This window comes from Orcinus orca, chromosome 1 (genome assembly GCF_937001465.1).
Source record: "Orcinus orca chromosome 1, mOrcOrc1.1, whole genome shotgun sequence".
Classification (NCBI taxonomy): domain Eukaryota; kingdom Metazoa; phylum Chordata; class Mammalia; order Artiodactyla; family Delphinidae; genus Orcinus; species Orcinus orca.
Genome location: NC_064559.1, coordinates 191,272,267 through 191,286,252, shown reverse-complemented (window position 1 = coordinate 191,286,252; position 13,986 = coordinate 191,272,267). Strand labels below are relative to the sequence as shown.

At 61.1% G+C, this 13,986-nt stretch overlaps 1 protein-coding gene across 5 annotated transcripts in view; it reads right to left on the bottom strand.

The window, feature by feature from the left end:
- AHDC1 (AT-hook DNA binding motif containing 1) overlaps positions 1–13,986 on the bottom strand; it is a 64,967-nt gene extending 50,981 nt beyond the window's left edge. For 4 of the 5 annotated variants that reach the window (XM_004266609.4, XM_049711610.1, XM_033422454.2 and 1 more), the window contains exons 1-2: positions 13,529–13,894; positions 13,200–13,297 (exon numbers count right to left, since the gene is read on the bottom strand). The gene's annotated coding sequence lies outside the window, so the exon portion shown is untranslated. Of the gene's footprint in view, positions 1–13,199; positions 13,298–13,528; positions 13,895–13,967 lie in introns of those variants that run through there. The other variant, XM_049711616.1, reaches the window with a different exon arrangement.

The following is a 13,986-nucleotide window of genomic DNA, read 5'->3' as shown; positions in this document are numbered from 1 at the left end:
ATTTTCCATCTCTCAGCAACAAGATTCCTGGTGAGCAGGCTGCGAGGCTTGGCAGGGCGCCTGCCGGAGACCCGCCCTCACCCGCCAGGACGCCTGGGTCCCCAGAGCCGGGCAGCAGCGGGTTCCCTGGGGAGCTAGGAGGGCCCCAGAACTTCAGGCTACAGCTGCCCGGGACTATGGGAAAGCCGGACCCTTTCAGGCTCCCACTCCCAACCACAGACGGCTCCTCAGCCCCCCAGGCAAACCGCCACCCTTCTCCTGGCCTCTCCCCAGCCTCGGCCTTTGCTTCAGAGAGCAGCCCAGCCACCCAGCACCACCCACTCCCTACCTGAGCCTCAGCGCACACCCAGCCTGAGTTCAAGACCTCACCTCTGGGTGTGAGGGCTCTCAAGGCCAGGACTGTGCTGCTTATCTCAGAATGGGGCTTCTGAGGACAGGGCCATGTGTCCCGCAGCTGTGAAATCCCTCTTGGTCTTAGCACTCCTTCCTGACTGAGCAGTCAGGCACCAGGAGAGGATTTCAAACCCAAGGATGGGGAAACTGAGGCAGTGAAGCTCTCTGCCCTGCCTACCGTTATGAATCAGAGGCCAAATCCAGGAGTCTAGACACACAAGTTCTTAATTCTGTCCAGCGGCAGTGGCTGCAACTTGTTCTTCCCCATAGGGGGTGCAATTTCGGGGGGGGCATCAGTTGGAGGGAGAGGGGAATGGGCAGGTGGACCCCCCTCAACCCTCAGACTTGGATGAGCAGCCAGAGAGCAGGTTTGGTAGGAGATTAAGGTCGAGGAGAAGAGAACCCAGACGCTCCAAGATTTATGACCCTAATTCTTCTCCCTTAAATTCCCCTCCAAGCCCCCCAGCCCTAGCCTGGTCCTTCCAGGGTCATGCTGTGGCCCCAGGCCAATGTCAAGGCCTTAACCCATCCATCAGCTGTTGCCAGGGAGTTTCCACCCCAATGGGTCCCAAAGGGAGGAGATCAACTGACACTACGGGCCCAGACTGACGGGGAAGGGGCATGGCCCTAAAGAGGTGGCCAACAGCCCCCTGCCCCCTCCCAGGATGCAGGGGCTCACAACCTCCAGGGCAGAAGCTAGGCTGGTGGGTGGGGTCCAGGAGGAGGTGACCTCCCAGCTCTGGCACCACTCCCAGCCCCACCCTTCCAACAGGCCAGGAGACCTGGGGTCCCACGGGGCCCTACAGCTCACAGGGTGTGTGGCCTTGGGCCCTTGCTGCTCCTCTCCAGGCCTCAGCCACCCCACCACGCAATGCAGGAAGTGGTCTGGATACCCCAGGCATCCCCCCTTCAGCTCCGCTCCCTCAGTGCTAAGCCCTGCCCTCTCTCCAGTCCAGGGGTGTCACCTAGAATCTGGGCCAGATGGGGTGAGGCTTTGGCAGTTAACTGGAGGAGCCCCTGAAGCCACCCAAGTCAGAGCTGAAGAGCGTATGGTGCTCACTCCTCCACCGCACACCCATTTTCCAGAAGAGTGAAACTGAGGCCCTGAGAGAAGGTCGGGGTCTGCACCAAGACCTGAGTTTTACTGGTGGGATGGTTAAGAGCACAGGCTCTGGGGACAGAAAGACTTAAGATTAAAATGTCAGCTGCAACAGAAACTTGTTATGTGAAGTCCCTTGCCTTCTCAGCCTCAGATTCCTCATCCATAAAATGGGCAATAGTGTCTCCCTCCTACGACTGCTGAGTTGAAATAAGAAAACGCATGTAAAGGGCTCGGCCAGCGTAGCAAACGCTCGGACAATGGTAACTATCATGACTGTGGGTAGTATTAACACAAAGCCAAGTGGCCGGGGGGAAGGGTAGGTGGGGTCCCGACCTGGCTCACCCTCCAGACCAGGAGGGCCAGCCAAATTCCTCAAAGCCCCCCAGCTGTCTCCCCTCTTCGTTAAAGGCCTCTCATTAGTGAGCCTGGGCACCTGCCCCTCCACACGTAATAAGCCTCATTAGTATCTTAGCCCCAAGCTCTGAGCCCAGAGTCTGTGCATGTGCACAAGCATGAGGGTGGGGGGCTGCGACAGGCCACCAGCCAGGAGACAGCATCCCCGCCAACCACACCCCCTGCCTGTCATCAGCAGGGCCCGTCACCACCCAGCTTGTCACCTGCCTGCCTCGCACCCGCACCACCTGTCACCCACCCAGCTCGTCACCCACCCAGCCCATCACCTGCACCACCTGTCACCCACCCAGCTCGTCACCCACCCAGCCCATCACCTGCACCACCTGTCACCCACCCAGCCTGTCACCGGAGCTGCCTGACAGGCCTCTGGGTGGGGGACAGGAGATGGGGAGGAGAAGACCACAGGGGTGTGGAGCTGGGGGCCCCAGAGACCCTGTAGGACCCCCACTTCAGCTCGGCATCCTGCAGCATCGCCATGGCAACGTCTCAGCCGCAACCACTTTCCCAAACATCCCCTGCCCCCCCCCCACCCCCCCAGGCCCTGCTCTTAGCTGAGCTGAGGCTGAGAAGAGCCTTGAGTGACAGCAGAACGGGACAGGAAGGAGGTGCTCATCAGCTGGCTGGCCTTGGCCATCCCTGCCCTCTCTGGACTTGGTTACTCCATCTGCAAAATGGAGGGGCTGGAACTGGGGAGGCCCCTGTACAGCGGGTCATCCCTTCCCAGCCTGGATTTGCTGAGCCAGTGGCCAGTTAACCTGTGAAGGCTGGTGGGGGCGGGGTACAAAAGGACAGGGGGTTCTGGGTTCTTCCACACTCCTTTGCCCTGGCCCAGCTCACACAGGCTGGGCCTCTGGCCCAAGCTCACATAGCAAAAGAGGAGGAGCAGGCTGGAAGGCAGAGGGGCTCTGCCACAGGACTGCCAGCTGGAGATGATGCCACAGTGGGTGACCCAAGGCTGAGTTGGCCCCCACCTCCAAGCTGCATTATTTATAAAACCCAGAGCTCCTAGCCCAGCAACAGCTGCGGTGCCGCCCCTCCAGGGGACACAGGCAGCGGTGGAAGGGTGGTGCCTCCCCGGGGGAGCCCCCTGGGGTCCCGGGCTCCCTCCACAGCTGGCCGGGGCAGGGGCTGAGGTGGGAAAGGGGCGGCCGCGCCATCCTTCCCCTCCCAGCCCCCTCTCCTCTCCTCTCCTCCAGGCAGGCGGCGATAGGATTACTTCTGCATGACTGCCCGCTCCACAGGGTTCCAGAGACCCTCCTGCCTACAGCAATCTTTAAAATTCCTGTAGCCCGGCCTCTCTCCCTTTCTCCCCACAGTGAATGCTCCAGCTTCTACCGCAGTGTGCCCGCGGCCGCCACCACCACCACCACCAGCGAGCTGGCCCGGGCCCCAGGTCCCCGGAGCCACGGGCAAAGGTAGACCCATCCTCGGGGTGTCCCTCGGAACCCTCTGAGGCCCCGGCCCTGGCCCATCCTCTCCAGCCCCTGGTGCCCGTCCAGCCCCACAGGGCAAGGCTCAAGCTGGGGTCGGGCCTGCCAGCTGCGCCAAGGAGGACCGGCACATACGTGCAAACACACCTGGTGGGTCCTGGCGTGCCTGGCCACATCCTCTGCTGCCAAAACCTGGATGTCCCCACCTCTGCTCTAACCGCCCCCTCCCTAACCTCACTAATCCTTGCTACCCTGGGGTGGGCAGACAGCTGGGCCAGGCCAGCGCCTGTGGCTCCCCAGGGCACAAGAAGCAGGCAAGAGATCGATCCACTGAATTTTTTAAGGCTCTAATGGAGCCTGCCTCCCCAGACTTGGGGCCTGGGACACAGGCGATCTCTCAGGGACCCCTCCCTCAGCATTGCAGTTGCTTCCTCTTTCAGGTCTAGGGGGTCGGGGCACCTTTCTAGGAGCCTTTCCCCCAGCAAGAGAAGAGGCACGAGGGGCCCCTGGGAAAAAGATGGGATTGGGGGGCTGTGAGCAATACCCAGAGGCCCCCCCCAGTCTCCCCAGCCCTAATGCAGGCAGAAGCAGCTCAGCCTCTAAATCACTCCCCTCATGCTGCCCTCTGAGGCGGATTCTGTGCATCTGTAATTAGGGGGTGGAACAGATGGTGGAGATTCCGTTTAAAATCATGCATCTAGTAAAGTAACCTTCACTGTCGGAACTGACTCCCAGGGAGACCAAGCCCCAAGCCCGGATCTGGGGGGGTGGGTGGGAGGGGAAGCATGTCAAGCCAGCACCTTCTCCATCTTTTTTCCTGAAGCTCCAGGCCCAATGTCCCCCTCAGGTGAGCCCAAGAAGAGGGGGATTTGGCAAGCACCTGAGAAAGTGCAGGCTGGGGGTAAATCCCCCTGCCCAGGCCGCCCCCACCTCCCACCCATACACGACAGAGTCAGGGCAGGGCTGGGTACGCAGAGTTCTTGGCTGACACACCAGGATGACCAGGTGCCAAGAGCCCCCAAAGAGGCCCCAAACCCCCAAAGCCCAGGCCAGGGTGCCCAGAGCACAGGGTCTTGGGTGGGGCAGCTTTGAACCAGATGTACAGCCTCACTGTCCAGGAATGAAAGGTCTGGGGCAATGAGGGGGGGTGGAGATGCCTCCCCAGGCAGAGGAGGCTCTGGGAAGTGGGGGAGGACCAGGCAGCCCAGAAACGAGAGAGAGCACAGAAGAGTGGGCCAGTGTGTCTGCAAGGCTGAGGCTATCTGCGGGGAGGTTTGGGGGAGGGAGGCTGGGGAGGACAAGGTGGGGTGGGGGGGCGGTGATGGAGAGCGCTGAGGAGGGAGGCTGTGCTGGAACGTGTGATGGTGGGAGTGCGGCTGCAGGGTGAGGTGTGGGCGCAGGGCGGAGCTGCTCTGAGGGGTGACTGGGCTGGGGCCCTGTGTGTTTGTGTATGAGTGCGGGACTGGTGTTTGGAGAGGGGTGGGGGCTGTCCCTGGGCCCTTGGATGGCTGAGGAAAGTACTGGAGCTGGAGCTTGCTGGGGAATGCACAGAGGACTGCTTGTTTGCGGAGGTGCTGGGATCTGGGGGGTGTGTGTGCGTGTGCGTGTGCGGGGTGCGCATGCACGTGCACGGCCTGGAAGGTACGAGAAGCTGAGGGGACACTACTGTTCAAAGATGCACCGTGTCTGTGTGTTTGAGGTAAATGGTGTGGCTGCAGCGGTGTCCTCCTCTGCGTGGGTGTTGAGGCGGTGTGTGTACATGTATGTCGCAGGGAGAGTTTGGAAAGGTGTAGGGGGCTGTATCGGTGTGTCTGGGGACGTGATGAGCTGCAGCAGAGGGAAACGCTGGGGCCGTCGGGAGAGTCTGAGGGTGTCTGGTTAGGTGCTGGGACTCTGAGAACCTGAGTGTGTGGAAGGTATTAGGGCTAACAGTAGGGTCCTGGGTGTATCTGGGGAGGTGCTGGGATTGGAGGAAGAGTTGATATGTTTGAGGATGTGGTAGAAGCCTTGTGTGTGTGTGTTGGGGTGTCTGGGGGTATACTGGGGGTCATAAACATCTGGGTTTTGGTTAAGTACTAGGGCTGTAATATGTGTTTGGGTGAGCAGGCATGTGGTGGTTGTGTGTTTGGGGGCGTGCTGGGGCTGTGTGTTTAGGGGTGCTGGAGCTGTGAGTGGGGAAGTGGTTGTGTATTTAGGAGGTGCGAGGGGCTGGAGTTGGGCCCCTGTGCCCAGACAGGTGATGGGGCTGCGGGGTGAGGGCGGGTGCCCCTCTGAGGAGGTGAAGGGCAGAGTCCTGGCCTTTGCTCAGGGGCCCACCTGGGGGCTGCCCGCTAGAGCCCCTCTGCCGGTGGTGCCCGCCCACCCCCAGACCCCACGTCCGGGTGTCGAGACAGGCAGTCCATCTGTCTCTTCCTGTGCCCAGGCCGAAGGCGCAGTGCCGCCTCCTCGCTCCCTGGGGGGGCGGCAGCAGATCCCAGCCCACCCATCTGCCTTCAGATGGTCGAGGCAGGAGCCTCCACAAAGCTGCCTGGAGGGCATCCCTGTGTTTGAAGAGGCACGGGCTGGGGGGTGGGAGGAACTGCACAGCAAACAGTCCTCGTGGAGGCTCCTTTGAAAACCACTGACGCCAGGAGAGACGAAGAGGGAGGACAGGGGCGGGTATGTCTGTCCTTGTGCGTCTGTGCGGGTCAGCGCCCAACTGTGTGCCTCAGAGCCCCTTCGCATGTGTTCATGCCGGTGGCCTCTGTTCAAGCAGCATCCTTGCCTTGGAAAACAGCCCTCCAACCCAGGCTACGAGCTCACAGCCTCACACAGGCAGCTACCCCCTCATCCATGCACCCTGCCTACACTACACTCACACGCAAACATCCCCCACACCTTCACATCTGCAGAACACTGCACCCTGGTACACATGCCCCTCAGCCCCAGTCCTTCACATGTGTACGCCCATGACACACACCCGCACACTGCAAAGCCAGGTACAGCCACATGCACCTGTCACATATACATGCCTCCACACAGACATACCCGACAAGTAGCTGTCACACCCACACCCACACACTCCACACACCTTGGGGAGTGGATCTCCCTGTCACACCCATATCCCACCTCATATGCACTCAGTCTCTCTCATACACATTGTAACAGACACTCACCATCCCTTATACCTGTACATACGTGCACATGTTTGTACATGTGCATACACACTCTCACCAGCTCTCAGCTCTTTCACACCAGCCAATTTCTCTGTGTCCAGGCCAGGCCCTGCAGGAAGGCTGCCACCGGCTGAAAGTGTCTCCTGCCTCCCTGCCCTGGCAGCTAGGTCAGAGTGGGGGGCATACCCCCCCCATGACACCATGGCTCCCTGGGAACCCTGATCTTCCCCTCCAGAGAGAAAGAGTCCTCTCTCTGCTCTGGGGTGACGGCCACTGTTGTGTGAGAGTGTGACTGTGTATGTGTGTGTATCAACATGTTTCGAGAAGCCACGATGAGGCCTGTGTGTCACTGCCTGTATGGGTAAGAAAGCATAGGGACAGGTTCACCGGTTATGTTTGTGAGATTCAGGATGAGTGTGGGAGCAGAGACATGTATGCCACAAAATGTGTATTTGTGAGTGTGTGTGAGGCCAGGCCCCTGCGGACAGGCGTGAGTATGGGGGGGTGCACTTACACAAGGAGACACACAGTGAGTGTGAGTGGGGAGTGAGTGGGGAGTATTCTGGGATATTTTCTGAGACAAGAGGTATGTACATTTGTGAGTAAGGGTCAGGGCTAGGAGAGGCACCCTCCGCAACTCCCTCCCCCTACAAAGAGCTCAGGGGAAAGGGGTCTCTGGGATCTGGGGGGAGTGTGTGTGTGTGTGTGTGTGTGTGTGTGTGTGTGTGTGTGTGTGTGTGTGTGTGTGTGTGTGTGTGTGTGTCTTCCTCTCTCTCTTTCTCCCTGACCTCTTTAGCAGCTGGAAACTGAGCCGGGGGTGGAAGGAATGGAGACTTGGCTGGCCTGGGGGTTTGGGGAGGGAAGCAGGAGAAAACACCTTCCAGATTCTCATCAAATCCTTGTTTGTGGTTTGTAGCCTTCAGTCTCTCCTCTCTCTTTCTCTAGGTCTGGGTTTCCCCCTTTCTTTATCTCTTCCTGCCCCTCCCTCTCTCCCCCATATCTCTCCTTCTCCCATCTCAGTCACCTTGTCTCCCCCCTTGGATCTCCCTGTCTCCAAGTCTCTGTCTCTCTCTGTCTGTTTCTCTCTCCCCAGGCCCTTCCATTTTTCTGACTTCTGTCTCTGCCAGCACCTCTGTATGTCCGTCTCTCCCAGTCCTGGTCCATCTGTCTGTCTCTCTCCGTCTGCCTGTGCGTGGGTGTCTCTGTCCATCTGCTCCGCCACCCATCTGTCTGGTTGTCTGTGCTAGTCCTTCTAAGGGTGCCCACTCGCTCACCAAGACACCCTCCCCCAGGTCAGCAAAGGCCTCTCCTGGCTCAGGGGGCGGGGAGGGGGTGCAGAGCTGCAGCTTCTGGAAGCTTCAGTAGCAGCTGGCGGAGCTGGGAGTTCGAGGCCAGCCAGCTGCAGAAGTGGCCCCTCCCCTGGGCTCCCAAGCCAAGGACCCCAGAGCAGAGAGAGGAGAAAACAGGGCCTCACTGCAGCTGAGTCTGTGTGCGTGCGTGTAGGGGGAGGCAGGGGGCCTCACTTTGCCTTCACTTCACCGTTCCCCCCAAAGCCAGGCCCTGTAGGAGAGGAAGCTTCAGTGCCCACCTCCCTCATCCCCTCACCAATGGAAGAGACGCTGGGGATCCAGGAGGGAAGGGCTGGGGGATGCCAGGCCTTGGACGAAGCCATAGCTTCCTGTCAGATGGGTGGGAGGGGGGCTCCTTCCCTCCTCCCTCCCAAGCAGTCCCTGGGGATCCCTCCAGTGCTGGTCCCAGCTCCAGACACGAGGGGCCCCATAGGCAGTTCTCACCAGCTCCCACAGGGACCATTCCTACCTCCCAGCTGCCCCAGTGCCTCTGACCCACAGGGATAAGGTGGAGGGGGGTGGATCACAAGGGTGTCTCCTCCCTCCCCAAATAGAGGTTGGCTCTGGACATCTGGAGTTCGTGGCCCTGTCTACGCCCTGGCCATCCTGAGAGGCCCCAGGCAGTCCACCTACCATTGCCAGCCCGGCACCACACACACACACACTGCACCCCAGCACTCGTCACCGCCACTCCCTGGCCCAGCAACTCTGAGGGCTCAAGAGGAGCCCTAGCGCGGAGACCTGCACCCTACACTGACTGGTGGCAGCCTCCAGCAGGGCCCCGGCACAAAGCCAGCAGCTGGAGGAGGTACCCCCAACACTTCCCAGGAGGCTCTGTTCTTCCCTCTCTAAGAAGAGCTCACAGTCCAAATCCCACAATAGATGGGGAAACTGAGGAAGGGATGGGATGACACAGTCAGTCATTCTTCCTGAGACCCTGGGGTGGGATCATAAATGAGGAATAGGGAATGAAGAGGACGCCGGGAATGAAAAGGACGCCGCAGGGGCAGAATCTGGCTCCTTCCTGACCTGCCACGGGCAAAGTCCATGTTGGCTGCACAGCCCTGCACAGGCCTACCGCTGGGCCAGGGCCAGGGGCTGGCTCCCTCCCTCTAGAGCTCTCCTTGCCCCTGGCTGGGCCCCCTCCCTCTCCTCGCTTCTGAGCAGCCCTCCCTGCCCTCTCCCTCCCAGCTCTGGCTCTCTCATCCTCAGCTCTTGGAAGCCTGACTCACTGTTTCCCCTCCTCTCTCCCCTCCCTCCCTCTCTCCCGGCAGCGGCGCCTCCCCCTCCCCTGGGGGGGCTCTGGCCACAAGGGTGCCCGCCTGCTCCTCTCTGCAGGCTCTGGCCCCCTCCGCACCCAGGAGGCCCCCTGCAGCTGTTCCAGCTCTCTAACTACAGAGAGGTGGACGGAAAGAGCCTGGGTCCCAGGCAAGCAAGGGGAGGGGGCCCCTCTAGACTGGATTTCCTCCTGTCAAACAAGGTGGGGGGATCCAACCGGATGACACCCCTGGTGTCTCTAACGGTCCTAATGTTCCCCACTTTTAAAAGCCCGGTGCCTCCTGACACAGAGCGCCCACAACCTGTGGGGCGCTGTACCTGCCTCAGGCTCCGCCCCCAGGTCCAAAGAAGAGGTCGGCTCTGTTCCCAGAAATTTGGGGAGAGGGGAGACGCTGCCCTGGGGCAGGAGCATTAGTCAAGTGACCCCTGGAATCCCCCTGTCTCCCCGTTCTCTCTCCTCCCGTGGGAGAGCTTCCTTCTCTCCCTCTCCCACCTGTCCTCCTCTCTTTTCCCAGAGACGTTCGCTTGTCTCTCCTCCAGATACTATCCTAGCAGCATTTGATCTTGGGTGAGAGGCTCTCAGTGCCCGCTCATTTTGGGCTGTGGGGTGGGGAGTGGCACATGCCTAGGCCTTCTTGGTCCCCTGGATGCCATCTCCAGGGGCTGTGATCCTGGCTCTTCTCCTTGACCGTTTTCTCTCTCACCCCCTCATCACTGGCTTCTGTCACCATCTTTTCCTCTTTCCACCTCAAGTCGGGCTCTCTGGGTCTCTTTCCTCCCCACCTCCCCCAGCTCTCTCCCTGGGGGGCCCATCTGCTGACATTAGCAACAATGTTACCGTTGCTCCCCCCCTTCAGTTCCCAGCTCCACCCCATCCTGGCTTCCCCCTCCCCAGCTCTGTCCCAAGAGACCCAGGGGACCCAGAGGCAGAGCTGGGCTCCATCCCATAATGGTGAGTCTGTTTGACCTCACTAATCACACCAGAAGTGCCTGGGCATCTGGTATGAAGGCATGGCACCCTGTGGTCTTGGGTGGCTGGCCTGAGGCACAGAGCTCTGTATTCCACAAACCAAAAAAAAAAAAAAAAAAAAAAAGTTGACTTGGGGTGGGGCAGAGAAGAGGGGAAGTGAGGGGGATCAGGTTTGCCTGGAGAAAGCCCCTGTCCAATGGGGAACAGAGGCAAGAGGAGGTAGTGGCTCGAGCCAGCGCTCCAGGCTGATTGAGAACAAGCAATGTCCCTCTGGGGCTCTGCCGGTCCAGATCAGCCCCCCCTAAAAAAAAAAGGTCTTCTGCCAGGGACAGTTTGCCCCGCAAGCCTCCAGCACAGCCACACCAAGCAGGTAAAGATCCCATCTCTGTCTCTTAATCTCCTTTAGAATCCAAATCCATCCTCCCTACAGTATACCCCCCCCCCACTGAGCTCAGCAGGGGGTTCCATAAGCCTCCCTGCCCCAATCTAACCAGGTGGAATGGGGGGACAAAGCCCCCCAGCTCCCAAGCCCCCTCACCAAAGGCCCCATCAAGGGCTGCGGAGCAATGCAAAACAATCCTGGAACCCACACACCTCCAAACTGAGCAGCAGCCCTGTCCATCCACAGCACCTGGGGGTGCTGGGGCTCCCTGCCCCCACAACCCTGCTCCAGACCCCCCAGCCCAGCAACCATAATAACAGCAAGCTCTTTTTCTTTATGACACCAAATTCCCCCAAGCCGAACAGCTCCTTCCATCACTACCTCAGCCATAGATCACATTAAAAACTCACAGAGGGCAACTTAAACACATCACATTTGTTTCTCTCTATATTATTTCAAAAGTAACGGCATTAAAAATGGATTTTACTACAGAAAATAAATATCAACACGTGGGCCGGGAGCCCAGGCAGGGGGAGAGAGCCCACCAGGAGAAGGTCCCTGAGGGCTTGGGCACAGCTTAGGCACTGACCAAGGAGGTGGCTGAGAGGACAGACTACACCTGGGGTGGGGTGGGGTGTGGGGGGAATGCCTGGGGAGGGGGCAATGCCCGCCCACCTGGGCACCTGCCCCAATGCCAGACCAAGAGGGACAAGAGTCACTGGTTTGAACTGGTCCCCCAAAGCTCATGCCCTCACTGATCTTTGCAACCTCTGGAGGGTAGAAGCTCTGGGGCAAGAAGTTCACTAGTCTCTAGGGGTTACTCCAACTATTGACACAGCAGAAGAAAAAAATGAATTCAACTTACTATCCAGTTTGATTTTCCATTACTATAAAAATATACATCTGCTCAAAGGAGGGAGATGGCAAGCTGCAGGCACATGCCACCTGGGGGGTCCCCCCGCAGCTCACCACCACAACCCAGCCTGCCCCTCCAGGCGGCAGGGGTGGGGGCTGTGTGTGGGTGGGGGACGACCAACTGGTAATCTGTCACCTACAGCCCCAGCTCACACAGCTACACACACCGGGCCACACGGAACAGGAACAAGCCAACAATAGAAACACCCCAAATGCTCCTGGCAGGACTCTGCCCAGGCCCGGGCGCATGCCCCCGCCCCGCCGGCGGCAGCAGCGGACAAAATGTGGCCACCCTGACCCGGAGGCAAAGCTTGTCCTCACACCCTGAGCTCTGCCCAGGGAGCTGGGGCCAAGTCCCGCCTGACACCAACTGGTCCGGCGGGAAACGCCTGCCCAGCCAGACAGGCACAGGCCCCCCAAGGGTCCCTCCTTGTGCTCAGGGGCCAGGCTGGTGCAGCCTGGCCCTACCTCCCAGGGTGACGCCTGGGCCCAAATTCAGCTGGCCCTGCCAGTCAGGCACTGGTGCAGAACGGAGGGCACCAGGCTCAGCCCCTCCCAGCCCAGCCCCAGGGCCCCCAAGCTAGGAGGGAGGGGGGGACTCCCCACCCCTCCACATCTGGCCCTGGCCCCCAGGGTCTGCGGTAGAGAATTCCCGCCCCCGCTTCTCTCTCTCTCCCTCCTCCCTCTCAGTGCCCGCTGCCCGCCTCAGGGACGGCCCCAGCTCCCGCCTCCGGCCAGCAAGGCCCACATCCTTCCTCCCTCAGCTGGCCCCTTCGCCTGGCAGGAGGCTGGGGGGTCAGGCTGCTGGGGAACCCCTCCAGCTCCCATCAGTCTTCATCCCCAGCCCCCAAACTCTGGGTTGCTGTCCCTTTTCCTGTAGAACAGGAAACAAGGTTATTTCCTAGACTCAGAGCCAGCCCCCTGCCCCTCTGGCTCTGCCTGGGGACCAGGACCCAGCAGGGGAATGCGCCCTTAGCCAGAAAGCAGAGGGATTCTGCAATTCAGCCCCAGCTACCGGCCCAGGGGGCTGACAGCTGTCACTCAGCACCCCACCCCCTGGGGAAGAGGGGGCCGATTCAATCAGAGCCTCAGAGGAAACGCATTGATAGGCGATTATTTATTTATTTATGCAAAAGTGAGCCGACTTTGTTCGCCAGGTAACCGGGCACGCGGCCCAACCCCTACGGCCCTGGCCGCCCCCAAATCCCTCCTCCGCCCCACACCCCCTCCGGGTCATTAGGTCCCCGCCCCTCAACTCCCAGAGCACCAGCAGAACCTTGGGATTTGGGGGTTGAAGGGGAGGGGCTCCTCCCTCCGCAGTCTCCCCCTTTCCCAGGGCCGTTCCTAAAATCCAGCCTTGTTCTCCGCTCCCACGGTCCCCCCCTTCACCCACCCCCCCCCACATTCTCAGCAAGCTGGAGAGCAAATTGCAGTTTTAAATCCAAAGACGGAGGGAGGGGGAAGGAGGAGGGGGCGCGCGGCAGCGCTGGGCGCGCACCTCGCCCCCGAGCCGGGGGAGCCGCGGGGCGGCCAGGAAACCCGAGAACCCCCCCTCCCCGCCCCCCCTTCTCGTCCACCTCCCCCTCCCCCTTCCCGGCGCTGCCTGCCAGGCTTCGAGCCGAGCCCAGCCGAGCCGCGGGCCCCGGTGGAAACAAAGACCGATCGCACCGCGGGCACTGCAGCCACGGGGTCCGGCGGACCGGACCCGGGCGCGCGGAGGGGGCGCAGAGCCCCCCCGGTGCGCTGCACAAAAGAGCCCGGCCGGCCGGTCCCCAGCGGGGGTCTAGGGCTGGGGAGGAGGCGCCACTCACCGGAGTGCTGGGCTGCCGGCTCCGTTGGTCCGAGCCAGGCGAGGGGCTTTGGGGGGCGTCTGTCTTTCGGCCGCGGCAGCGACGCGGGCGCTCGGCAGCTGGGGAGAGCAGTCGTGGTGGAGCCCTGAGCCGCCCGCCGTTGCTGACAGCATGGCTCGCGCCTCGGCTCACATTCTCCGCCGCTAACTCCACTGGACACGGCCCCCCGCTCCCGCGGCGCCCCCCATCTCTATCACTCCTTCGCTCTCTGCGCCCCCCTCGCTCCCCCCACCGCGCACACACTCTCACAGCCCTGGACACCCCCGCCCCCACCCCCCCCAATTGCAAACCTGGGAGGGAACGCGCCCCGCGTAGTCCTCCTCCTGCTCCTCCTCCTCCGCCCTCCTCCCTCCTGCTCTCTCTGGCTGTCTGTCTGTCTCTCTGACTGTCTCTATCTCTCGCTCCCTCTGCCTTTCTCTGCTCTCAGAGCTGGGTGGGAAAAGGAAATGAGGACAGAAAGCAGACGCTGGCTTTGGGTGGTGGTAGCTGGATTCCCTCTCTCCCTCCCTCCCCCTCCTCCCCTCCCTCCTCCTGCCTTCTGCTCTCTCCGCTGCGAGCGGGGCTGAGCGCAGCCTGGCGGGTGGCTCGCTTTGCCCGCCCGCCCGCCTGTCTGTCTGTCTGGTCTGCCTCGCTCGCTCCCTCCCTCCGTCTCTCGCCCTCGCCCTGCCTGCCTGCCTGCCGCTCTCCGTCTCCGCCGCCGCCGCCGCTGCCTCTGCGAGCTCGCCTTACCTTCGCCGCTCACCATCCG